Here is a 21,301-nt window from a genome sequence, read left to right on the forward strand (position 1 = left end):
AGCGTTTGCATGCTGATAGTTTTCGACTTTGGATGCTAACAGGGTGTTAGAAGTAACCACTGCAGAGTAACTTTTAATTCAGTGTATATTAGTGAGCATTCACTATGAATTAGGTGCTAAGCATACAGTTATAAGCAAAAACTGCTAAGTATCTCATCAGTGGAGCTTGAGGTTTAATCAAACTTTAAGAAGCTTTGTGATGACAAACTTTATTGTGATTTAAAACTAATTCTAGATTTTTATGGAATCCTGAATGCCATAATTAGAATTAATTGGGAGAAGAAAGGATAGGCATGGGGAAATTAGCAATTAGATCAGAGTACCCCCTTTTTCAGACACAATAAGGTGATGGGAAGAAGAGAGTGGGTGGTTATTTCCTTTCCAATACCCTTCTGTGTCACTACACATCACTCACCCTAGGGATCCAATCTGGCAGTTTTTGCAGTAATATCTAATTAAAGGTCATGCCTTAGAATAGAAGACTTTGCACATCACAGTACTTTCAATGATGTGAAATATTTTGTTGCTATTTTTGTGGATTGATAAATGGATGGAGTTCAGTTTGGGTTCAATATTTCCATTTTTTACTTGAAGTTTTGTTTTGATTTGTTTCACTGTGTCTTGGTTGAAAATAAATTTTAATCTGAAGTCAAGTTTAAATATCTTAGGTCACTATTGCTAGTGTCAACTGAACATGTTCATTGCAAGCATTTTTTTCTTTTTTCTCTCTTATTCTGGTAAAACATTTTTACTACTTGAAGAACTTTAGACAATAGTATTAATATGCACTCAAGTAAAAAGAAGATTCAGGTATAATGACGTGATTTTGGCTGAACGATGAGAAGAATAGATTTGACATCAGCTAACTTGGAAAGGAGGTTTCAGGGAAGAGAACAAGGAATTTAAGTTTCGATATGCTGGGTTGCAGATGTCTGATAGAGATCCGATCCAAGTAGAAATATTGAGTAGACAGTTTAATGAATATATGAGTTTGGGGAAATGGATTGAGCTGGAAATATAAATTTGGCAACCCTGGACATATACTTGGGTTACATTTTGAGTGTAGCTAAAAAAGAGGACTATTTTAAGAATAGACAAGAAAGAACCAGCTGAGGTTACTCAGAAGGAGTACCCTGGAAGGTAGGAAGAAAATCAAGAAAATGGAGTGTCTGGAGTGTCCTGGAAGTCAAGTAAAGAAGGTGATTCAAACATGATGAAAAGATCAACTGTGCCTAATTCTGATAGAATAAGTACGATGAACACTGATCACCAATATCTGCATTTTGCTACATGTAGAGGTCACTGGTGACCTTGAAAAATTGCTGATTTGGTGGAGAGGTAGAATAGGTTAAAGAAAGTATAAGAGGTGAAAAATTAGAGTGAGTGATTTCAGACCTGTTGCTAACAAGTGTTGTACCCTGAGTGGTGTCTCTCTCCACCCGCTGACATTTATATGTTGAAGCACTAACTCCTAGTACCTCCGAATGTGACTGTATTTAGAGAGAGGGTCTTAAAAGAGGTGATTATGTTAATATGAGGTTGTTAGGGTGGACCTTATTCCAATCTGACTTGTGTTCTTGTAAGAAGAGTAATTTTGAACCATGTAGAGATGCCAGGGACCCATATGCACAGAGGAAAGATGATATGAGGACACTGAGTAAGCAGTCATCTGCAGACCAAGGAGAGGTGCCTCAAGAAAAATCAGCCCTACTGCACCTTGATCTTGGAGTTCTGGCCTCCAGAAAAATGAGAAAATACATTTATCTTTAAGCTCCCAGAATCTATGTTATTTTGTTATAGCAGCCCTAGCAAACTAATTATAAGTCTCATTATGTCTCTCTGTCTCCCCTTCCATACTGCTCCGAACTATGACAAGACAGCTAAGTGCCTGTAACATCTATTTCTGCTGTAAGAAAGATTTTTCTTAGTTCATGCGCTGATGATGTTGCCTTTAGGGACCCTAGTTTTTGTGGGAGATTTCTGTGGGGGAATTTCTGTGGAGCTTTTTGTAGGAGATCTCTTTGAAAGGTTTCTGGCCTGTCAAAACAGAAATTCCTTATCAGCAAAAATTGACAGATAGCACCAGGGTGAACAGTAGCTTCAGTGATAGCTTATTTCTCTGGATTCCTATTTTCTTTTCTGGCTTCTAAGGACTTCCCTTACTTTTTTGCTAAGCCATGCATGTTTTAAAAAGTGTGTGTGTGTGTGTGTCTATGTATGTGTAATAATTTGTTCAACTTTTTTAGATGCTTCCTTTGGGGTGGGGGGAAGAGTTTCATGGGACATCTGGTATACTATACTGCCAGATGCAGAATCCTGAATTACTTTTAAAACTTTCTTTGTGGTAAAACAATTTCCTCTTATATTTGCCTGTTTAACCATAACTAGTTGCTTGGTTTTGGATCAGGTAGAGTTACTATGAAATTAATAGGCATCTAATAAAAGTTAATTGCTAATGCCTCTGGTTGGATTCTCTAGAAGTGGACACTGATACAAACTTTGTGTTGTAGGCTGTCCTGGGAGAGGTGTGACCTTACACAAGGTGGCTATTTGAAGCTAAGGCAGACATTGAAGCAGCTGGCAGCTGGAGAATATCCAGCTGTTACTGATGAAGGAGAATCTGGGTGCCACATTTCCATGTTGATCACATCCACTTCTATGATACTTAACACATGATAAAGTCTTATGAAATAATATTTAACTACTAAATTAATTGAAACTTAAATTGGTAGCCATTGTTTCTTGTGTAAATAAATTGTATCCAGAAAGTTTCTAAAATGTCTGTTTAGCTATGGTAATACATTTTATAATCTGTTTAAGTGTGTGTTATAATCAGAAAAAATATGTAATGACAAATATAAAGTAAATTTGATGTGTATAATATGTTAGGGTAAATTGTGTGGACTCCAGGCTTAGACTGCCTGGAGCAGTTCCACTGTTTATGATTTGTACGACTTTGGGCAAATGCCTCAGTCCCCTAATCTATATAATGGAGGTGGGGATTAAATAAGGCATTATGGCTATGTGCTCTGCATAGTGCCCAGGGTTTGTTAGTAAATAGTTCCTCTTGATAAATTATTGTCACTATTTATTAATATATTTCTTAGCTTCTATTCAAGTTCTTTTAACTTACATGGGCTTCTTTTTAACTTCCTACATTCATATCTTGCATTTATCTGATTCACTCCCTTTGTTCTAGCCATTTTAATTCCTTTTACTTCCCTGAGTGTACTATATATACATATATTTACATATTTTTCTCTTTATTCTTGCTGCTGCTTAAATAAGAAAATATCTTCCATGTGTCTTCTCATCCAACCTTGCCAATCATATTCTATATGGTTCCCTATCAAATTCCTACAAGTGCTAAATATTAATTTACTTGTTGGCAGAACATGGACATTTCTTCTCAGATAGTCCTATGGAGTCCTCCTGCCCATTTTTAATAAATACATTTACAATTGCTTTTAATCTCCAGAAGTTCAGATTTAGTTTAGTTGCAATTCTTAGTTTGTGGCACACTCTTATCATTGTCATATGGATAGACTTTAATTTATTTCATTCATTTATTGCTTCATTACTTAATTAATTAACTTATTAAAAATATACAGACACCTATGACACTTGAAGAACCAATACCTTATAAATAAATGAAGTCTAACTCTGGACTGCTATACTGTCTTCTCTGGTCTTCCTCACAGAGATAATTTCTATCCTTGTTTTGGCTTTTCATACTTTTGCTTTAAAAAGTATAGCTTAACAGATATGTATTCATCTGTAAATACGTTATTGTTTAATTTTTAAATTTTTTTTGAACTTTATAAAACTGATCACTGACATATAGTCTTAGGCTTGCATCTTTTATTCAACATTAGGTAACTAAGATTTATTCATATTATTGCATATAACCATAGATTATGAACTTTCACTGCAATTTTCTATTGTATTAATATGCCACAAGTTATCCCTGTCAGTGGATATTTAAGCTTCGTCTGTTTCGTATTTAAATTTGCTCTCATGAACAGTGCTTCCTTGAATCTTCTTTTCTTTTTTTTTTTTCGTAGTTTCGCTTTTTCTTTTGCCCAGGCTGGAGGGCAGTGGCGCAATCTCGGCTCACTGCAACTTCTGCCTCTTGGGTCCAAGCGATTTTCCTGCCTCAGCCTCCCGAGTAGCTAGGTTTACAGGCACGCGTCACGAAGCCCAGTTAATTTTTGTATTTTTAGTAGAGACGGGGTTTCACCATATTGGGCAGGCTGCTCTCAAACTGCTGACCTCAGGTGATCCGCCCGCCTCGCCTCTTAAAATACTGGGATTACAGGCGTTAGCAACTGTGCCCAGTCCTTTGAACCTTCTTGTACATGCATCCCAGTGCAAGTGTTTAAGTTTCTCTAATGCATTTATCTAGGCATGGAGTTGCTGGGTTGTAAATACGTAAATATCTAATTTGACTAGACAATGTCAAATTGTTTACAAAAATGATTGCGGCAGCTGACTCCACTGATAATAAGAAAACTTTTGATTCACATATCTGCAACGTTTGGCTTTATTAAACCTTTTGATTTTTCCAATTAAATGGATATAAAATGTTACTTCACTATAGTCTTATATCTATTTCCTGAGTGCTAATGAGATTTAACATTTCTCACTAAGTTTATTAGCCAATATTGTTTCTCTTCTGTGAAATGCTAGTTGGCATCTTTTGGTTACATGTTTGTTCTTAATAATTTGTTAATAATTCTTTTTGTATTCTTAATTTTAAATCTTTACCAGATATTTTATTCAAATATCTTCTCCCAATTATGAACTTATTTCACTTTCTTTAAGATTTCAAATAACTAATGCCTTTTATAAATTTGAGCTTATAGAATTTTCTGAGCCCATTAGTGAAGTTATTTCTTGGTTTATACTCTTATCTTCCTAGGGCAGAAGTTTTATACATACTTTAAGTTTTTGTTTTTGTTTTGTTTCTAAAGTACACTTTCACTGTTCAAAGGTCAAAAATATTAACCATTATTTTTTCATAAAAGGTTAAAATTTTTTAATATTTCAGGAGGTGATTTAATCTGTATACTGTGAGATAGAGATCCAATTTCTTTTCTGTTTCTTTCTTTACTTTTTTTTTTTTTTTTTGCTACTTAGAGAACCATTTAAACAGATTCATTTATTTAATGCTGCTTCTTTTTTACTACTGTTCAGCCATACCACCTGTGTTATGTATTAATACTTATTATATGCATGAGTTAATTTATTGAATCTTTTTAAATTTCACGAATCAATTTATCCTTCTCTGTACCGCTTCCATAATGCCTTAATTACTGCACCATCTTAATAAGTCTTAATATCAAGTAGAGAAAACCTCTATTCTTTATTCTTCTTCTCAAACATCCTGTATAGTTTGATTTTTTACTCATTACAGAATCAGATTATCAAATTCCACAAAATAGTCTATGTAGTTTTGACTGGAAGCTTATGGAATCTATAGATTATTTTATAATATTATAAATGACATTTGTTTTCCAAAGCAGTTACATCAACTTAAATTATATTGACCGTTAGTAAGAAATTCTTATTAATTTGAGGAAGGGCTGTTATAGCATAATTTTCAAAAGGTTAAAAACATATCCTTTATATAAATACAACATGAGAACATGTCAGAAATTTTATACACCTCATTAATTAATGAGGGAAACAGTAATGCATTAAAACTGATCCAGGAGCTTTTGTTAAGCTAAGTAATTCTAGGCAATGATAGAATAAAATTGCTGAGTTACCCCTCCACCTGAACTTCCGCAAATACAGTCGCCACCCCACACCAACCCCTAGTTCTACAGGCCCATAAACCATAACCTTTGAAATTATCTTTTTAAATTAGGCAGAAATCCTTTGGATGACTATTAGACAAAACTCTATACATTAATGTCTTTTCGTTTGTATTTGTAAAATACCACAGAAAATAGAAAGCCACGTCCAGCACTGCATTGAAAGAACAAAGCAGTCAGCTACCAAATTAGAGACAACAATGGAGGACTGGATAATAACAAGACATGAATTAGAAGAGTCATGAAATGTTTTCCCAGCTTGTTCCATTTATAATAAAATGATCATGAAAATATAAAAGGAAAACAAGTTTAAATGATATGATTTTTATATATAAGTGCTAGAGCAGTATTTAAATCATTCAATAAATTGTAATAGTTTTTGTGCAAAAAAAAAAAAAAAAAAAAAAAAAGAAAGAGCACCTAGTAATTGCCTTCATCTACTTTCAAGTTCTGGATAATTTTTCTGATAGAAATGATGGTGAATTTTTCTCAAGTGTAACATTTTCAAATTTTAACTATATCATTATCAATTTCTTAGATAGTTTAGGGAAATTGTATTGAGATGGTTTCATCAAAGAGGCTTATTTAAAATTGGGAGAATATGATCACCAGATTTTTAGATTACTGATGTATTCTTTGACATATGCATATATTTAAAAATAACATATAGATTTCACATTATCTAATAAAATTATAGAAAATAAATTTATTATTTACTCATCTCTTTTTTGTAAAATATAGATGTTTTAATCATTATTTATGAGACCAAATAAAACTTAAGGATCCATTAGTAGGGGATTTGTGATTAAATGGTGAATATTATTATAGAGAAATGATTTGCAGTTATTAAAAATGATGACATAGACCTCATCTACTTTGACTAAAAATAATTACATTATGGAACAGCAGGTGTGGGAAAGCTCCCTTTATACCATAAACAACAAATAATTGAAATGTCACTAGAAAGCCTGTTAATGAATTAAATTATGTTTGCTCAAACTATCTTCACCTAGTGAGTAAGCTTTAACAGTATTTCAGGAGAGTGATGTTATAATTGAGCTGTTTATTAGGCTGTAGGATCGCTTTTGTGGTATTAGGCAGATCTTTCAAGGTGGAAAACTGATTTAGAATGGTAAAAGTTCTTGACAAAGTGAGGGCTTTGAAGGAAGTCTTAATGAGTAAGCTACTGTTTGATAAGTGATCTGTTTGCCCAGGTGAGCAGATTATTTATTGTCTCCAATAAATTGATCTGTAGGCATTTTCTGAAGTAAATAATGAAGTTCTTTATTGTGTTATATGCTTATTTTTCCCAAGTAAATGATTATTGTAGGAACCAACCACATCAAATTGAAATAGATGAACCACAGTTTTTGTTTTTCCAATTATACGTTTATTTTAGGAAAGTTTTGTATTATCAACACACTATAAAAGTTATGAGTTGTCATTGCTTTGTTGTATATTTTACATATATGCTATGTTTTTTGAATTTCTATAGCAATCCTGTGAAATGGAAGTAATACCTGCATTTTACAGAGAATAGTTATCAGACCTGGTAATCAAATGCATATCCAAAGCTCATGCTCATCTTCTTTAGCTCTTACACTATACTACAGAATAAACAAATTAACATACAAATGTTGTGGAAACATATTTTCCACAACATATTTCCCTAGAAAACTCATTTGTATTGTCGTAAGTTTGTATTAACTGAAATAATATTTGTGACCGTTTTCCCTTCTTCCTTCAAATTGTGTCACCTTGACTTTAAATGTATTCCACGCAATACAATTTGCCTATTAAAAGTCGTAACTTAAGCGAGTGCATTACATACTAAGAGAAATTCTAAAGACATACATGTGTTCCAGTGAGCTTTGCCCATTACTGAATTATGACTTCTCCCAGTTAAGTGCAAAATGGAAGAGACGATTTGGAGGGCTGATTTAAAATCGTATGTTTTTGGTGGGAAGTGTTAAAAAAAGGAAAGTGCTTCCTTCACTGCATATTAGTGTGTTCATGTAATTTCCAGTTTCATACAAATAACTCTCATCTGTTGAACATAGCCCAACTGATCGAGATCTATTGGTTCCCTCTCCACAAACACATATATTTCTCCCCATATTGGACTTTGTTATAATATTTAACTGTGCCATTCCTGGTAATCCTAGACTGTCAGCATCTTTATATTTTCCTTCGAGATTTTACAATGACTAGTGAAATAGTCCCATTTGAGTTAGAGATTACGTGGTATTTTCTATACTCTTATGTATAGAGAAAAGAAGAAGAGGGCTTATGTGTTGTAGTTATGAAGAGTTTTGATTGGCAAGCTATTAGTTTTATGGTGGGATTGCAGGTGCCTGTAGTCATATTATAAGCTTATAAGTAGTTTTGTGATGAACAGCTTTATATATCTATAATGTATGTAATCATACTCATGTGTATGTTTGTTTACATATGTATATGTACTTATGTATGTATGTATATTACCTTTGAGGCCTTTTGTGTGTTTATAAATAATGGGAAGGAGTGGAGGTGGGGTAAGAAGAAAAACGTGGAAATAATTTAGGAGCATCTGCTCTTTTTTTTTTTTTCTTTTCTTTTCTGAGGTGGTAGTGGTAAGGATATGTAATCCTTACCAAACATAATTTATTACAGGCCTAAATTCTGTATATTTTTCCTGCTCTTTATCACACATTTAACAGAATAAAAATGAATAAACGTTTTATTCTTTGCATTTTTTTTCTTTCTTTTCTCTTCTCTTTTTAATGGCTTGGCTCAGGCCTGCCCACCTCATACAGTTGGGCAGGGGGCATGAAGAGGTGGAATCTCTTTGCAATTTACAAATGACAAAACATACCTTTATAATTATTCTAGATTTCTTTTTATTTTGCTTCTCATGCTTAGATTTAAATCAAATTGGGGTTGCTTGGATTTAATTATTTTAAATAAAATGGGGAAGTACAGAGAGTTGGCCCAGCAAATGAACATTGAACATAAGGATGTGAGTTTTCTAACAGAAAAGAAATACTTTTTTGCAGTAAAGAGTACTTTAATAGAAAAGTACTCTTGGCTGATTTTGTAATGTGTTTTACCATGGAAACCACAAGACTATTTCCAGTTACCTGCAGGTTGTGATTACTAAGGGCTGATAAGGAGAGTCAGTGCAGTTATTGAGGGGCTATTGATAATATTTCTAATAAAAGAAATTGATAGTTGTTATTTATCCCATTTTATTTCCTCATTACCATTACACCACATGCCATTGTATAGGTATATGTAAGATATATAAACACATGCATATATGTGCATATACGTGTGTCTCCATGTGTGTGTGTAGCTCAGTTCCCTTTCCAAAACTGACATTATTTTGAATTGTATTTTTAAAATGCAGACAATGCTACTAAATGTCATCAAAATTAATCCTTCCTTCCTTATAAGATGTTACTGACTAAAGGTGTTGAGTATGTTAGGCTTGAGTAATTATGAAAAGAATTAGATGGCAAAAAGAAGTTGGGAAATATCTTAGGAAAAATTGTACAACATTTAAATTGCGTTTCTCTGTGTACATAGAGTAGAGGTTGGAAACCAGGTGGAAACTCATTGGAAGCACTTGAGCATGAACTATCTTTTTTTTATTATTTATTTTTGAGATGGAGTCTTGCTCTGTCACCTGGGCTGTAGTGCAGTGGCGCGATCTCAACTCACTGCAACCTCTGACTCCAGGGTTCAAGCAATTCTCCTGCCTCTGCTTCCTGAGTCTGGGACTACAGGCACCTGCCGCCATGCCCGGCTAGTTTTTAGTATTTTAGTAGAGACGAGCTTTCACCGTGTTGCCCAGGCTGGTCTCAAACTCCTGAGCTCAGGCAATGTGCCTGCCTCGGCCTCCCAAAGTGCTGGGATTACAAGCATGAGCCACTGCGTCCGGCCCAAAACTACCTTTTTAAAATGAAAAATGGATAGGAGGCTTACTTGTTTATTTATTTTTTACAAGCCTTCTTTTTTATTTTAATTTACTTTTATTTTTATAGATTTAAGGGGAACAAGTGTGGTTTTCTTGCATGGGTATATTGTGTAGTAGTGAAATCTGAGCTTTTTGTGTACCCATCATCTGAATAGTGAACAATGTGCCCATTAATTTTTCAATCCTTACCTCCATCCCACCTTCCCACCTTTTGAAGTCTTCGATTTCTTGTTTTTCATTCTGTATGTCCATGTGTACCCATTGTTTAGCTCCCACTTATAAGTGAGGATATGCAATATTTGTCTTTCTGTTTCTATGTGATTTTGCTTAGAATAATGGCCTACAGTTCCATTCATGTTGCTGAAAAAGATATTATCTCATTATTTTTCTTTTTTATACCCAAACAGTATTCCATTGTGTGTGTATGTGTGTTTGTGTGTGTATCTATATCTACCCCACATTTTCTTTATTCAATCATCCATTAAGTGGACACTTAGGTGGATTCCATATCTTTGCTATTGGTAGTAGTGCTGCAATAAAAATACAAGTACTTGTATCTTTTTGATATAATGAATGACTTCTTTCCCTTTGGGTACATACCCAGAAGTTGGATTGCTGAATTGAATGGTAGTTTGATTTTCAGTTCTTCGAAAAATCTCCATACTGTTTACCATAGAGATTGTACTAACTTACATTCCTCCCAGTGGTGTATAAGTGCACCCTTTTCTCTGCAAACTTTCCAACATCTGTTGTTTTTTGACTTTTTATAGTAGCCATTCTTACTGGTGTAAGGTGGTATCTCATTGTGATTTTAATTTGCATTTCTCTGATGATTAGCATTGTTGAGCATGGTGGCATATGTTTGTGGCTGCATATGTTTGTATGCCTTCTTTTGAAAAATGTCTGTTCATATCCTTTGCACACTTTTTAAAGAGTTTATATTTTTTTCTTGTTGAGTTGTTTGAGGTCCTTGTGGATTCTGGATATTAGTCCTTTGTTGGATGCATAGTTTGCAAATATTTTCTGGCATTCTGTATATTGTCTGTTTACTCTGTTTGTTTCCTTTGATGTACAGATGAGTTTTCATTTAATTAATTCCTATTTGTCTATGTTTGTTTTTGTTGTGTTTGACAAGCCTTCATTTGTTGGTTATCAGAAATTAAGTATGAATATTTGGAAATGGATAGGAATCTGGTTTAGAGTCAATAATCACAGGGCAGACCTTAACAAACATGTCCCACTATTTATGGGTATAGCCCAGTATTTGTGGGTAGATCTGTTATTTACAATGTTCTTTTATAATATTTTACAAATGTTCTAGAATTCTCTTACTACTAATAAATTCTCAACTTGCTAAGAAGGCAAGAAGCAAGAAAAAGAATAGAAAGACCAATGTTCCAACTCTGTCCCCATCCTAGCTGTATGAATTTGGGCCAGTCACTAAAATTATTTGAATCAACGTTTCTTTTTCTTTCTTTCCCTCCCTTTCTTCCTTCCTTCCTTTCTTTCTTCCTTCCTTTCTTTCTTTCTATCTTTCTTCCTTTCTGACTCTCTCTCCCTCCCTCCCTCCTTCCCTTCTTTCCTTCGTTCCTTCCTTCCTTCTTTCCTCCCTTTTTTTTTGATGGAGTCTCACTCTATCACCCAGGCTGGGGTGCAGTTGTGCAATCTCAGCTCACTGCAACCTCCACCTCCCAAGTTCAAGTGATTCTTCCACCTCAGCCTCCCAAGTAGCCAGGATTACAGGCATGCACCACCACACCCAGCTAATTTTTGTGTTTTTAGTAGAGACGGGGTTTCACCATTTTAGCCAGGCTGGTCTAGAACTCCTGACCTCAGGTGATCCACCTGCCTCGGCCTCCCAAAGTGCTGGGATTACAGGCATGAGCCACCATGTCTGACCCAAAGTTTCTTTTTTTTGTGAAGTTGATATCTACGTTACTGAAGTAAAAATCAAATAAATTAATAATAGTATACTTTCTTTATAAACGTTTATTAAAATCATAGACAGCTAAAGGTACAAATAAATAAAATCAGAAGACAGAAGTTGTAAATATCATTTATGGTCTAATGGCCAACTGCAGAAAAAAGCACTGTGCATCTAAACATATGTTACTCCTTGCTTGTTTTAATAAATTCTATGTATTAATAAAAAAAAAACAAAAAACAAAAAAACAAATAAAATCTAAATTCATAACCTATTTACAAAATCTGTGGGGAAATGACATTAATCATAAGGTAGATTAAGTTGGAATAAGAAAGAGTTCCCAAGGATTCACCTCACCATAAACCCAAGTTTTGCATCCTCAGATGTTATAACATAAGGAAGAAAAATAAGATGATTTTATCTCTCCTACCATACTATTAGTTCAGAGTCCTCATGGTTTGTACCAAAGAAAAAATTGGCTACCACATTATGCCTTCATTCAGGAATTTATCTCTTAATCTTTAATGTCCAGTAAGTCCTAACTAGTATGTGGGATGCTAATGATATAAGCATGGACAAAACTCAATATGGCCCTTGCCCTTATGGAGTTTACATTCTAATGAATGAACGTGGTATGACTGAGAACTGGTATTGTCACCATTATAGAAAAAGACTATATTTAGGACTGCCACAATGAAGCACCACAAACTTGGTGCTTGAAAACAATAGAAGTTTACTGACTGACAGTAATGGAGGCCAGAAATTAGAACATAGGGTGTAGGCAGGGCCTTGGGCTTTACTAAGGCTCTAGGAGAGGATCTTTCCTTGTCTTTTCCAGGTTCTAGTAGTCCCAGGTGTTCCTTGAGTTTTGAAAGTATAACTCAATCTCTGCCTTTGTCTTCATATGACCATCTTCCTTCTGCATATGTGTCTGTGTGCAAGTTTTTCTTTTCTTATAAAGACATCTGTCATATTCAATTAAGGGCTCATCCTATTATAGTATACCCTCATACTAATTTAACTAATTATATCTGCAATGACCTCATTCCCAAATAAGTTTGAATTCTGAGGTCATGAGAGCTAGAACTTTTTCTTTTAGGGGGACATAATTCATTCCATCACAATGACCTTAGAGAAAATAGGAGTAAACTGAGAATAATGTGATATATTTGGGAAGGTATAATTTTTATTTTTGTTAGTAGTGAAAACAGAGTGAGAGAACCTTAGCAGTATACTTTCTCCTTACTGATCAAAGTCAGATCACCAAACATGGAATTAGCAGGATGCCACAGTCTAGAAGCACAGAAATAACTCCAGGTGAAAAGTTCTTAGAAATGCAAGTTGTACTGGGAGCTATGTATATTAACTCGCCATTCAGATGTACATTTTTCAAAGGACAATGAACATTAAATAAATAGAGAACAGGACTTCTGTGCATCCATTGAATCTGCCTGCTGAGACCAGAAGGTCCAGGCAGATAATCCCTTGTTTGAGATGAGTACAGTAATAAAAATCTTATATATGGACTCCATGACCAATATTGCCAAATTAGAAGAAAGAGAGAGGGAAACGGCACTTGGTAGTAAGAAGTAGACACAGAGGAAGAACCTTCCTCTGATAATGATCTATGTCTACTATAAGATTTAAAAGAGACTATCCACAAAAGTTTGATATCCTAAATAGGTGTCAAGGCACTGGCACTAGAAAAAAGCAAACTAGTGTTTCTGAAAGAATGGTGCATTGACAGCCTGGATCAGTATTATTTTTCATGTTATTAAAATGATGAGGCCTAATTTAAATTTATTGAATAAGAATTTTAAGAGTGAATCAGGGAAATTGCATTTTAACAAGACTCCGGGTAAATTTTACATTGAACTCAAGTACCAGAACAAAAGAATAAAAGGAAAATGAAAAAAAAAGTATCAAATTAAAACAACATTAAGGTAGTTGATATCATTAGGAAAAATTGATGACAGTTGCAAAAAACAACTCTGCAGTATCTAAATTGTTTCAGACCATAGAAAAATCTGGAGTTGTTCAATTCATATTCGAAGATACTAGAATAACCTAAAAAAGACATCACATCATTATGACTGTAGAAGAAAAACACCTGAAAAAGTATAGGAAAATGAATCCAACAGTAAATTACCTGAATAGTTTACCATCACAAAGACAACTTATTCCAGGATAGACAAAAACAATTGCATCATAGGAAAACTGTTGAAGTAATTCACCAAATCAGTACATGAAAAGCAACAATATAATATTAACTTGATAGGTTCAATGTAGGTTTTTTTAATAACAATCAATACCCATCCATTACTGATATAAGTTTTAGTAAAGTGTAAATATTTAAGCAATCCCAAGATCAACAAAATACAATTGTTCCTCAGTAATCATGGGGATTGGTTCCAGGACTTCTGTGGATACCAAAATCCACAATGCTCAAGTGCCTCATATAAAATGGCATAAGATTTGCATAATAATCTATGTACAGCCTCCATTATACTTTAAATTATCTCTAGATTACTTATAATACCTAATAAAATATAAAAGTTATGTGAATAGTTGCTATACTGTATTGCCTAAGGAATAATGACAAGAAAAACAGGTCTGTATCATTAGGAAAATTAGGAGGGAAATAGCACTTAGTAGTACCTAAGTACTACTAAATACCTAATAAAACATGAAAATTATGTAAATAGTTGTTATATTGTATTGCCTAGGGAATAATGACAAGAAAAACAAGTCTGTACATGTTTAGTACAGATGTTGTTTTTTGTTCTTCCCAAATATTTCCTATCCGCAACTAGTTGAATACATAGATGTGGAACTTAACGGATACAAAGGGCCAAGTGTAATTAATTACTGCTAAAACACTAGAGGCATCCTCTTATAAGAAAGGGACGCCACAATTATTTGACTTTTTTCCCCCCAAAAGTGCTGGTCAATGTAGTAGGGCATAAACAATGAAATGCAAACACAGTAGTTCCTCAAATAATGCCATTTAATTCAACACTGTTTTGTTATAACATTGTTGAGAAAAAAAATCTATTCCTGATTGGGGTGACTGTCTGTGTGGAGTTTGCACATTCTGTCCATGTCCGCGTGGGTTTTCTTCAGTTACTGCAGTTTCCTCCCATATGCCAAACATGTGCAAGTTAGGTGAATTCGTGTGTCTAAATGATCGTAGCATGAGTATTGATGTTTGAGTGTGTCTTGCAATGTGATGGCGTCCTGTCCAGGTGGGATCCTGCCTGTCCCCTTGAGCTGCTAGGATGGGCTCTGGCCACCTACCACCCTGAACTGGAACAAGTGGGTACATAACCTTGCTTGTTTTCACTAATCTTTCTTGAATGTATGTATAGCTCATATTTATTTCAATGTTTAATATCAAAAGTATTTTGGTCTTTATTTAGAAGTTTGGTGACATTTTTGTGGCCAGTAGAAACCTAACTCTTGTTTACATCAATTAGCCTATGGTAAAATTGGATTTGTTATCTATCATTTCTTTTTTTTTTTTTTGTTTTGAGACAGAGTCTCACTCTGTCGCCCAGGCTGGAGTGCAGTGGCACGATCTCGGCTCACTGCAACCTCCGCCTCTCAGGTTCATGCCATTCTCCTTCCGCAGCCTCCCGAGTAGCTTGGACTACAGGTGCCCACCACGCCCGGCTAATTTTTTGTATTTTGGTAGAGCCAGGGTTTCACCATGTTAGCCAGGATGGTCTCGATCTCCTGACCTCGTGATCTGCCTGCCTCGGCCTCCCAAAGTGCTGGGATTAGAGGTGTGAGCCACCACGCCTGGCCTATCTATCATTTCTCTTAAAGTCGCAAAGAAGCTATGGATGACATTAAGTGAGGTCTTACTGTAGAAATATTAAAGAACATGTCCATAACTGTCTGTCTAGCAAACGTAATAAATGTGAAAAAACATACGTGTGCATGTGTCTTTATAGCAGCATGATTTATAGTCTTTTGGGTATATACCCAGTAATGGGATGGCTGGGTCAAATGGTATTTCTAGTTCTAGATACCTGAGGAATCGCCACACTGACTTCCACAATGGTTGAAATAGTTTACAGTCCCACCAACAGTGTAAAAGTGTTCCCATTTCTCCACATCCTCTCCAGCACCTGTTGTTTCCTGACTTTTTAATGATTGCCATTCTAACTGGTGTGAGATGGTATCTCATTGTGGTTTTGATTTGCATTTCTCGGATGGCCAGTGATGGTGAGCATTTTTTCATGTGTTTTTTGGCTGCATAAATGTCTTTTTTTGAGAAGTGTCTGTTCATGTCCTTATACCTAATGCTAGATGACGAGTTAGTGGGTGCAGCGCACCAGCATGGCACATGTATACATATGTAACTAACCTGCACATTGCGCACATGTACCCTAAAACCTAGAGTATAATAATAATAAATAAATAAATAAATAAATAATTAAAGGAATGGAAAAAATAAATAAATAAATGTGAAAAAAAAATCACATGTAAGAGAGGTCAACATGGTAGCCATTTCCAATATCAAAACCAAAAAGTTAAAGATTGGAACAAAACAGTTTTAAAAAGCAACCAAAATTATAAAATAGCCAGAAATAAGTGTTACAAAGAATATATAGCATCTACCCAAATAAAATGTTGTTGATCAACATAAAAATGACTATTAAATAGTAAGAACATATTTCAATAGAAGATACCACCTAATAATGATTGGAATTCCAGTATCTTTTTAAATCAAATAAAATTGCTATTATGGTGTTCGAATAAATGTAACAAAATTACCTTAAATTTTAGCTTTTGTATAAGCCTTTGACAAAAATGACATCTTAAAAAGTGATGAGAGCAGATTTGCCATAAATCAAAACTCTGTGGTTCTGGGGAAGGTCCAGAAAGAGTACACTAACTTAGTGTAAGAGTACATGAAAGATTACACTAACATAGTCTACTAGATGTAAGTAAATTCAGGTAAAGTTAGATGGAGGTAGGGAGGTCAGAAGAAAAGAAGGAAGAGAGGGAGGCAAGATTAAAGGAAGGAAAGGAGGGAGGAAGGAATGGAGGGAGGAGATGAAACCAGTTTAAACTTGAAAAAGGAAGCAGTGAGATTATGTTTAAAATAAGTTAAATCATGAAAAACATTGGGAAGGGTAAACACTAAACTCAACTAAATACCTGGGTGCTAAAAAACTGTTTGGTGCTGAGGAAGGTCTCAAAAGTACACGCTATCACTAACATGCCTTGCTGCTGGGAAGAGTTATCATTAAATCAAATTAAAAAAAAAAAAAGCTCTACTTTATACCGTAACCAGTAAGCCTAAAGGACATTTTTTGTGCCCAATATAAGTCTTGTATCAAAAAACATTTTGCTTGCCTTTTGGCTTTAAAAAAAAGTTGTATAATTTCTTTTTTTTTTTTTTTCTCATGGCATCAAACTAATTTTATTAAAATGCAAATATTCCAAGAAAGGCAATACAATGAACTGTTACCAGTCAATGCCCTATTGAGGATTTTTTAAAATATACCCATCTCAGAGGAAAAATGACATATATTGATTAAAGATGACAATAGTTTCTAGTTTGCATACTTACTGTATGTCAAGCACTATGCTACACACTTTACGTGTGTTACTGTTTATACTTGTCATTAAGTCTTATTTTTTATTATTATTATTATTATTATACTTTAGGTTTTATGGTACATGTGTGCAATGTGCAGGTAAGTTACATATGTATACATGTGCCATGCTAGTGCACTGCACCCACCAACTCGTCATCTAGCATTAGGTATATCTCTCAATGCTATCCCTCCCCCCTCCCCCCACCCCACAACAGTCCCCGAAGTGTGATGTTCCCCTTCCTGTGTCCATGTGTTCTCATTGTTCAATTCCCACCTATGAGTGAGAATATGCGGTGTTTGGTTTTTTGTTCTTGTGATAGTTTACTGAGAATGATGATTTCCAATTTCATCCATGTCCCTACAAAGGACATGAACTCATCATTTTTTATGGCTGCATAGTATTCCATGGTGTATATGTGCCACATTTTCTTAATCCAGTCTATCATTGTTGGACATTTGGGTTGGTTCCAAGTCTTTGCTATTGTGAATAATGCGGCAATAAACATACGTGTGCATGTGTCTTTATAGCAGCATGATTTATAGTGCTTTGGGTATATACCCAGTAATGGGATGGCTGGGTCGAATGGAATTTCTAGTTCTAGATCCCTGAGGAATCGCCACACTGACTTCCACAAGGGTTGAACTAGTTTACAATCCCACCAACAGTGTAAAAGTGTTCCCATTTCTCCACATCCTCTCCAGCACCTGTTGTTTCCTGACTTTTTAATGATTGCCATTCTAACTGCTGTGAGATGGTATCTCATTGTGGTTTTGATTTGCATTTCTCTGATGGCCAATGACGGTGAGCATTTTTTCATGTGTTTTTTGGCTGCATAAATGTCTTCTTTTGAGAAGTGTCTGTTCATGTCCTTCGCCCACTTTTTGATGGGGTTGTTTGTTTTTTTCTTGTAAATTTGTTGGAGTTCATTGTAGATTCTGGATATTAGCCCTTTGTCAGATGAGTAAGTTGCGAAAATTTTCTCCCATTTTGTAGGTTGCCTGTTCACTCTGATGGTAGTTTCTTTTGCTGTGCAGAAGCTCTTGAGTTTAATTAGATCCCATTTGTCAATTTTGGATTTTGTTGCCATTGCTTTTGGTGTTTTAGACATGAAGTCCTTGCCCATGCCTATGTCCTGAATGGTAATGCCTAGGTTTTCTTCTAGGGTTTTTATGGTTTCAGGTCTAACATTTAAGTCTTTAATCCATCTTGAATTGATTTTTGTATAAGGTGTAAGGAAGGGATCCAGTTTCAGCTTTCTACATATGGCTAGCCAGTTTTCCCAGCACCATTTATTAAATAGGGAATCCTTTCCCCATTTCTTGTTTTTCTCAGGTTTATGAAAAACATGGATTATATTAAAACATGAAATTATACAACTCTAAAAGTTGTATAATTTCATGTTTTAATATAATCCATGTTTTTCAATGATTATATTGACTCAGAGAGATCGCCAGATTCATTAAGAGTTTTACTTCACATAATTTGATAATTAAATTGGGATTAAGAAATTATTTAATGAGAGACTTCACACCATGCAAAATTGCCTTTGCTCTCAGGAAAAAAAAAGCCAGTGGCTCGCATGCTGTTGTCCAGCCTTTGGCACATTTATAGGCATTGGCGAGCTCTCCACATTGATGGCCATTTCAAAGTTGGATAATTCTCATTCATAATTCGTGTATTTATCTAACATTAGTTCTATTTAATAGAGAATCACGTGTCATTCTATTTTAATAATGTTGGTAACTGAAATATTTAAAGACAACTGTGACTCCTAACTCTTCATAATTATGAATTCTTTCTAGTTTCTTCTACCTTTCCATATGTGATATGTTTTCCAGATTCCTCATTATTTTTGTTAAGGCTTTAGATGATCTCATTTTAGTTAAAAAATGCTCCTCTGCACTTGTAATCCCAGCACTTTGGGAGGCTGAGGCGGGCGGATCACGAGGTCAGGAAATTGACTAACACGCGGTGGTGGCGGGCGCCTGTAGTCCCAGCTACCGGAGAGGCTGAGGAGAAGAACGGCGTGAACCCGGGAGGTGGAGCTTACACTGAGCTGAGATCCCGCCACTGCACTCCAGCCTGGGCCACAGAGCCAGACTCCCTCACAAAAAAACAACAAAAAAAGGCGCCTCTGTTACATACCCAGTACTGAACTCCAATATTATCTGAAAAATGGACTCATTCTTATAAATTTGGTAATTCTGGGAAGCAAATCTGCATGGCCTTTGCTGAATTATGTGTGGAATAGCCGTATGTCCTCTCAAATTTGCTTAGGTAGCCATAACAAATTTCAACTAATTTAGCTTTATCTCACCATTTACAGTTACTATATTTAAAATGAACTGACTTTTCATTTGATAAACAGGGAAACAGATCCAATAATGCATTTCCAAGACACCGATGAAGTTTTGTTTCTGTATGTGTGTGCATGGACTTTTGTAGTATGTATATGTATGTAGATTTGTAGGATGTGCGCATGTACATGGGCGTACAGATGGAAATGTTCTGCTAAAAGATATCATTGCCATTTTAGTGGCTTCTTTAGAACTTCTAAAGAACTTCTCCAACTTCTAGTCTGGAGAAGTTATCAACTAAAGAGAATCTTGCTTACTTTAAAACAATTTCATTTAATATATAAGGTGAAGAAAAAACAAAGTAAGTCAGAATATGATAAGGAGGAAATAAAAATAGAAATATATTCTTTAGAGAGAAGATATAAAAGAACATTCAAGTATTTTAGAAGATACAACACATAGAGCTTAATTCGTAATTAATTTTAAAAATGCCCTGTTGGGAACATCACACACTGGGGCCTGGGGAAGGGATAGCATTAGGAGAAATAACTAATGTAGATGACAGATTGAGGGATGCAGCAAACCATACACATGGCACGTGTATACCCATGTAACAAACCTGCACGTTCTGCACATGTATCTCAGAACTTAAAGTATAGTAAAATAAAAAAAAAAATGCCCTGTTGCTTTTGTGACACAAGAAACTGCTTTTAAACTATTCATGGTTTTCCTTGAATAAGCAGGGTAGTAGAGAGTTTATGAGATAATATAGTAGTGAAATATTTCTCAAATGCATGAGCAGCTTTGTAATGTCAGGTGTTTTTTTTCTCCCAGTTTTCTCTAAGGTATCTACTCTTGCAAAAAAAACAAAACCAAAAATCTCCCCCCTGAAAAAAAGACCCCCAAATCTTATCTGGCTTACATGAATTACATTTTCAAAATGTTACCATATTAGGAAAAATGAAATTAAATATTTGTTTTTGTGTAAACATTAAAATCCATTCTTAGCTGTTTTTGAAATTCTAACTCATAATATATTTGAGACTGATTAAGGAAATTGAGTATTATATTTACAAGTTACCTTGCACTGAACAAGATTTCTCTTTTCACCTAGTATTTTGAAAATATTAATTGTGCCTTCTCAAAGGGAGACTGTTTGCTAGAACTTAGAGTATTTATTAAAGTACTGCTATTATTTTAGACTGTTGATATTATTGTATAGTGGATCAAATATATAATATGCAGTCTATTAATTGAGTTGTTTGCTTTATAATCTACCTGTGGTAACCTTAACAGTTCTATTTGCCACTGCTACTTCTTGGTTGATCCATAAGTAGGAAGGTAAAGTGTTACAGAGTATGGTGTCCTAAATAGGCTCTAGGTGTAGTGAAGAATTGATTATTAGGCCCTGCCCTTTAAAATTCTGAATAAGTAGATCTGGCGTGGTGGTGTCCAAACTGAATTTTTCAAACGTCAGTTAATTCTTACAGCAGGGAAAAAAATGGGGAAAGCACTGATTCAAACCCATTTCAAACACACATATTAAAGACTTTTGCATTATTGCTGTTTTGAATAATCCATGCCACTCATTACGTTCATTAATACAAATAATTGAATTGACTGTGTATAATATTTAAAATGATTCTATCTTTAAAAGTAGAAAATAATTGCTTCTCTCTAAATCAGTACT

The 21,301-nt window shown here is 34.7% G+C and overlaps 1 protein-coding gene across 12 annotated transcripts in view; it reads left to right on the forward strand.

Annotated features, from left to right (window-relative positions):
* The window catches only part of KCNT2 (potassium sodium-activated channel subfamily T member 2), a 393,821-nt gene that overhangs the window by 96,182 nt on the left and 276,338 nt on the right, over window positions 1-21,301 (forward strand). The gene's annotated exons all lie outside the window — the stretch shown is intronic.

Source organism: Pongo abelii, chromosome 1 (assembly GCF_028885655.2).
Source record: "Pongo abelii isolate AG06213 chromosome 1, NHGRI_mPonAbe1-v2.0_pri, whole genome shotgun sequence".
Taxonomy (NCBI): domain Eukaryota; kingdom Metazoa; phylum Chordata; class Mammalia; order Primates; family Hominidae; genus Pongo; species Pongo abelii.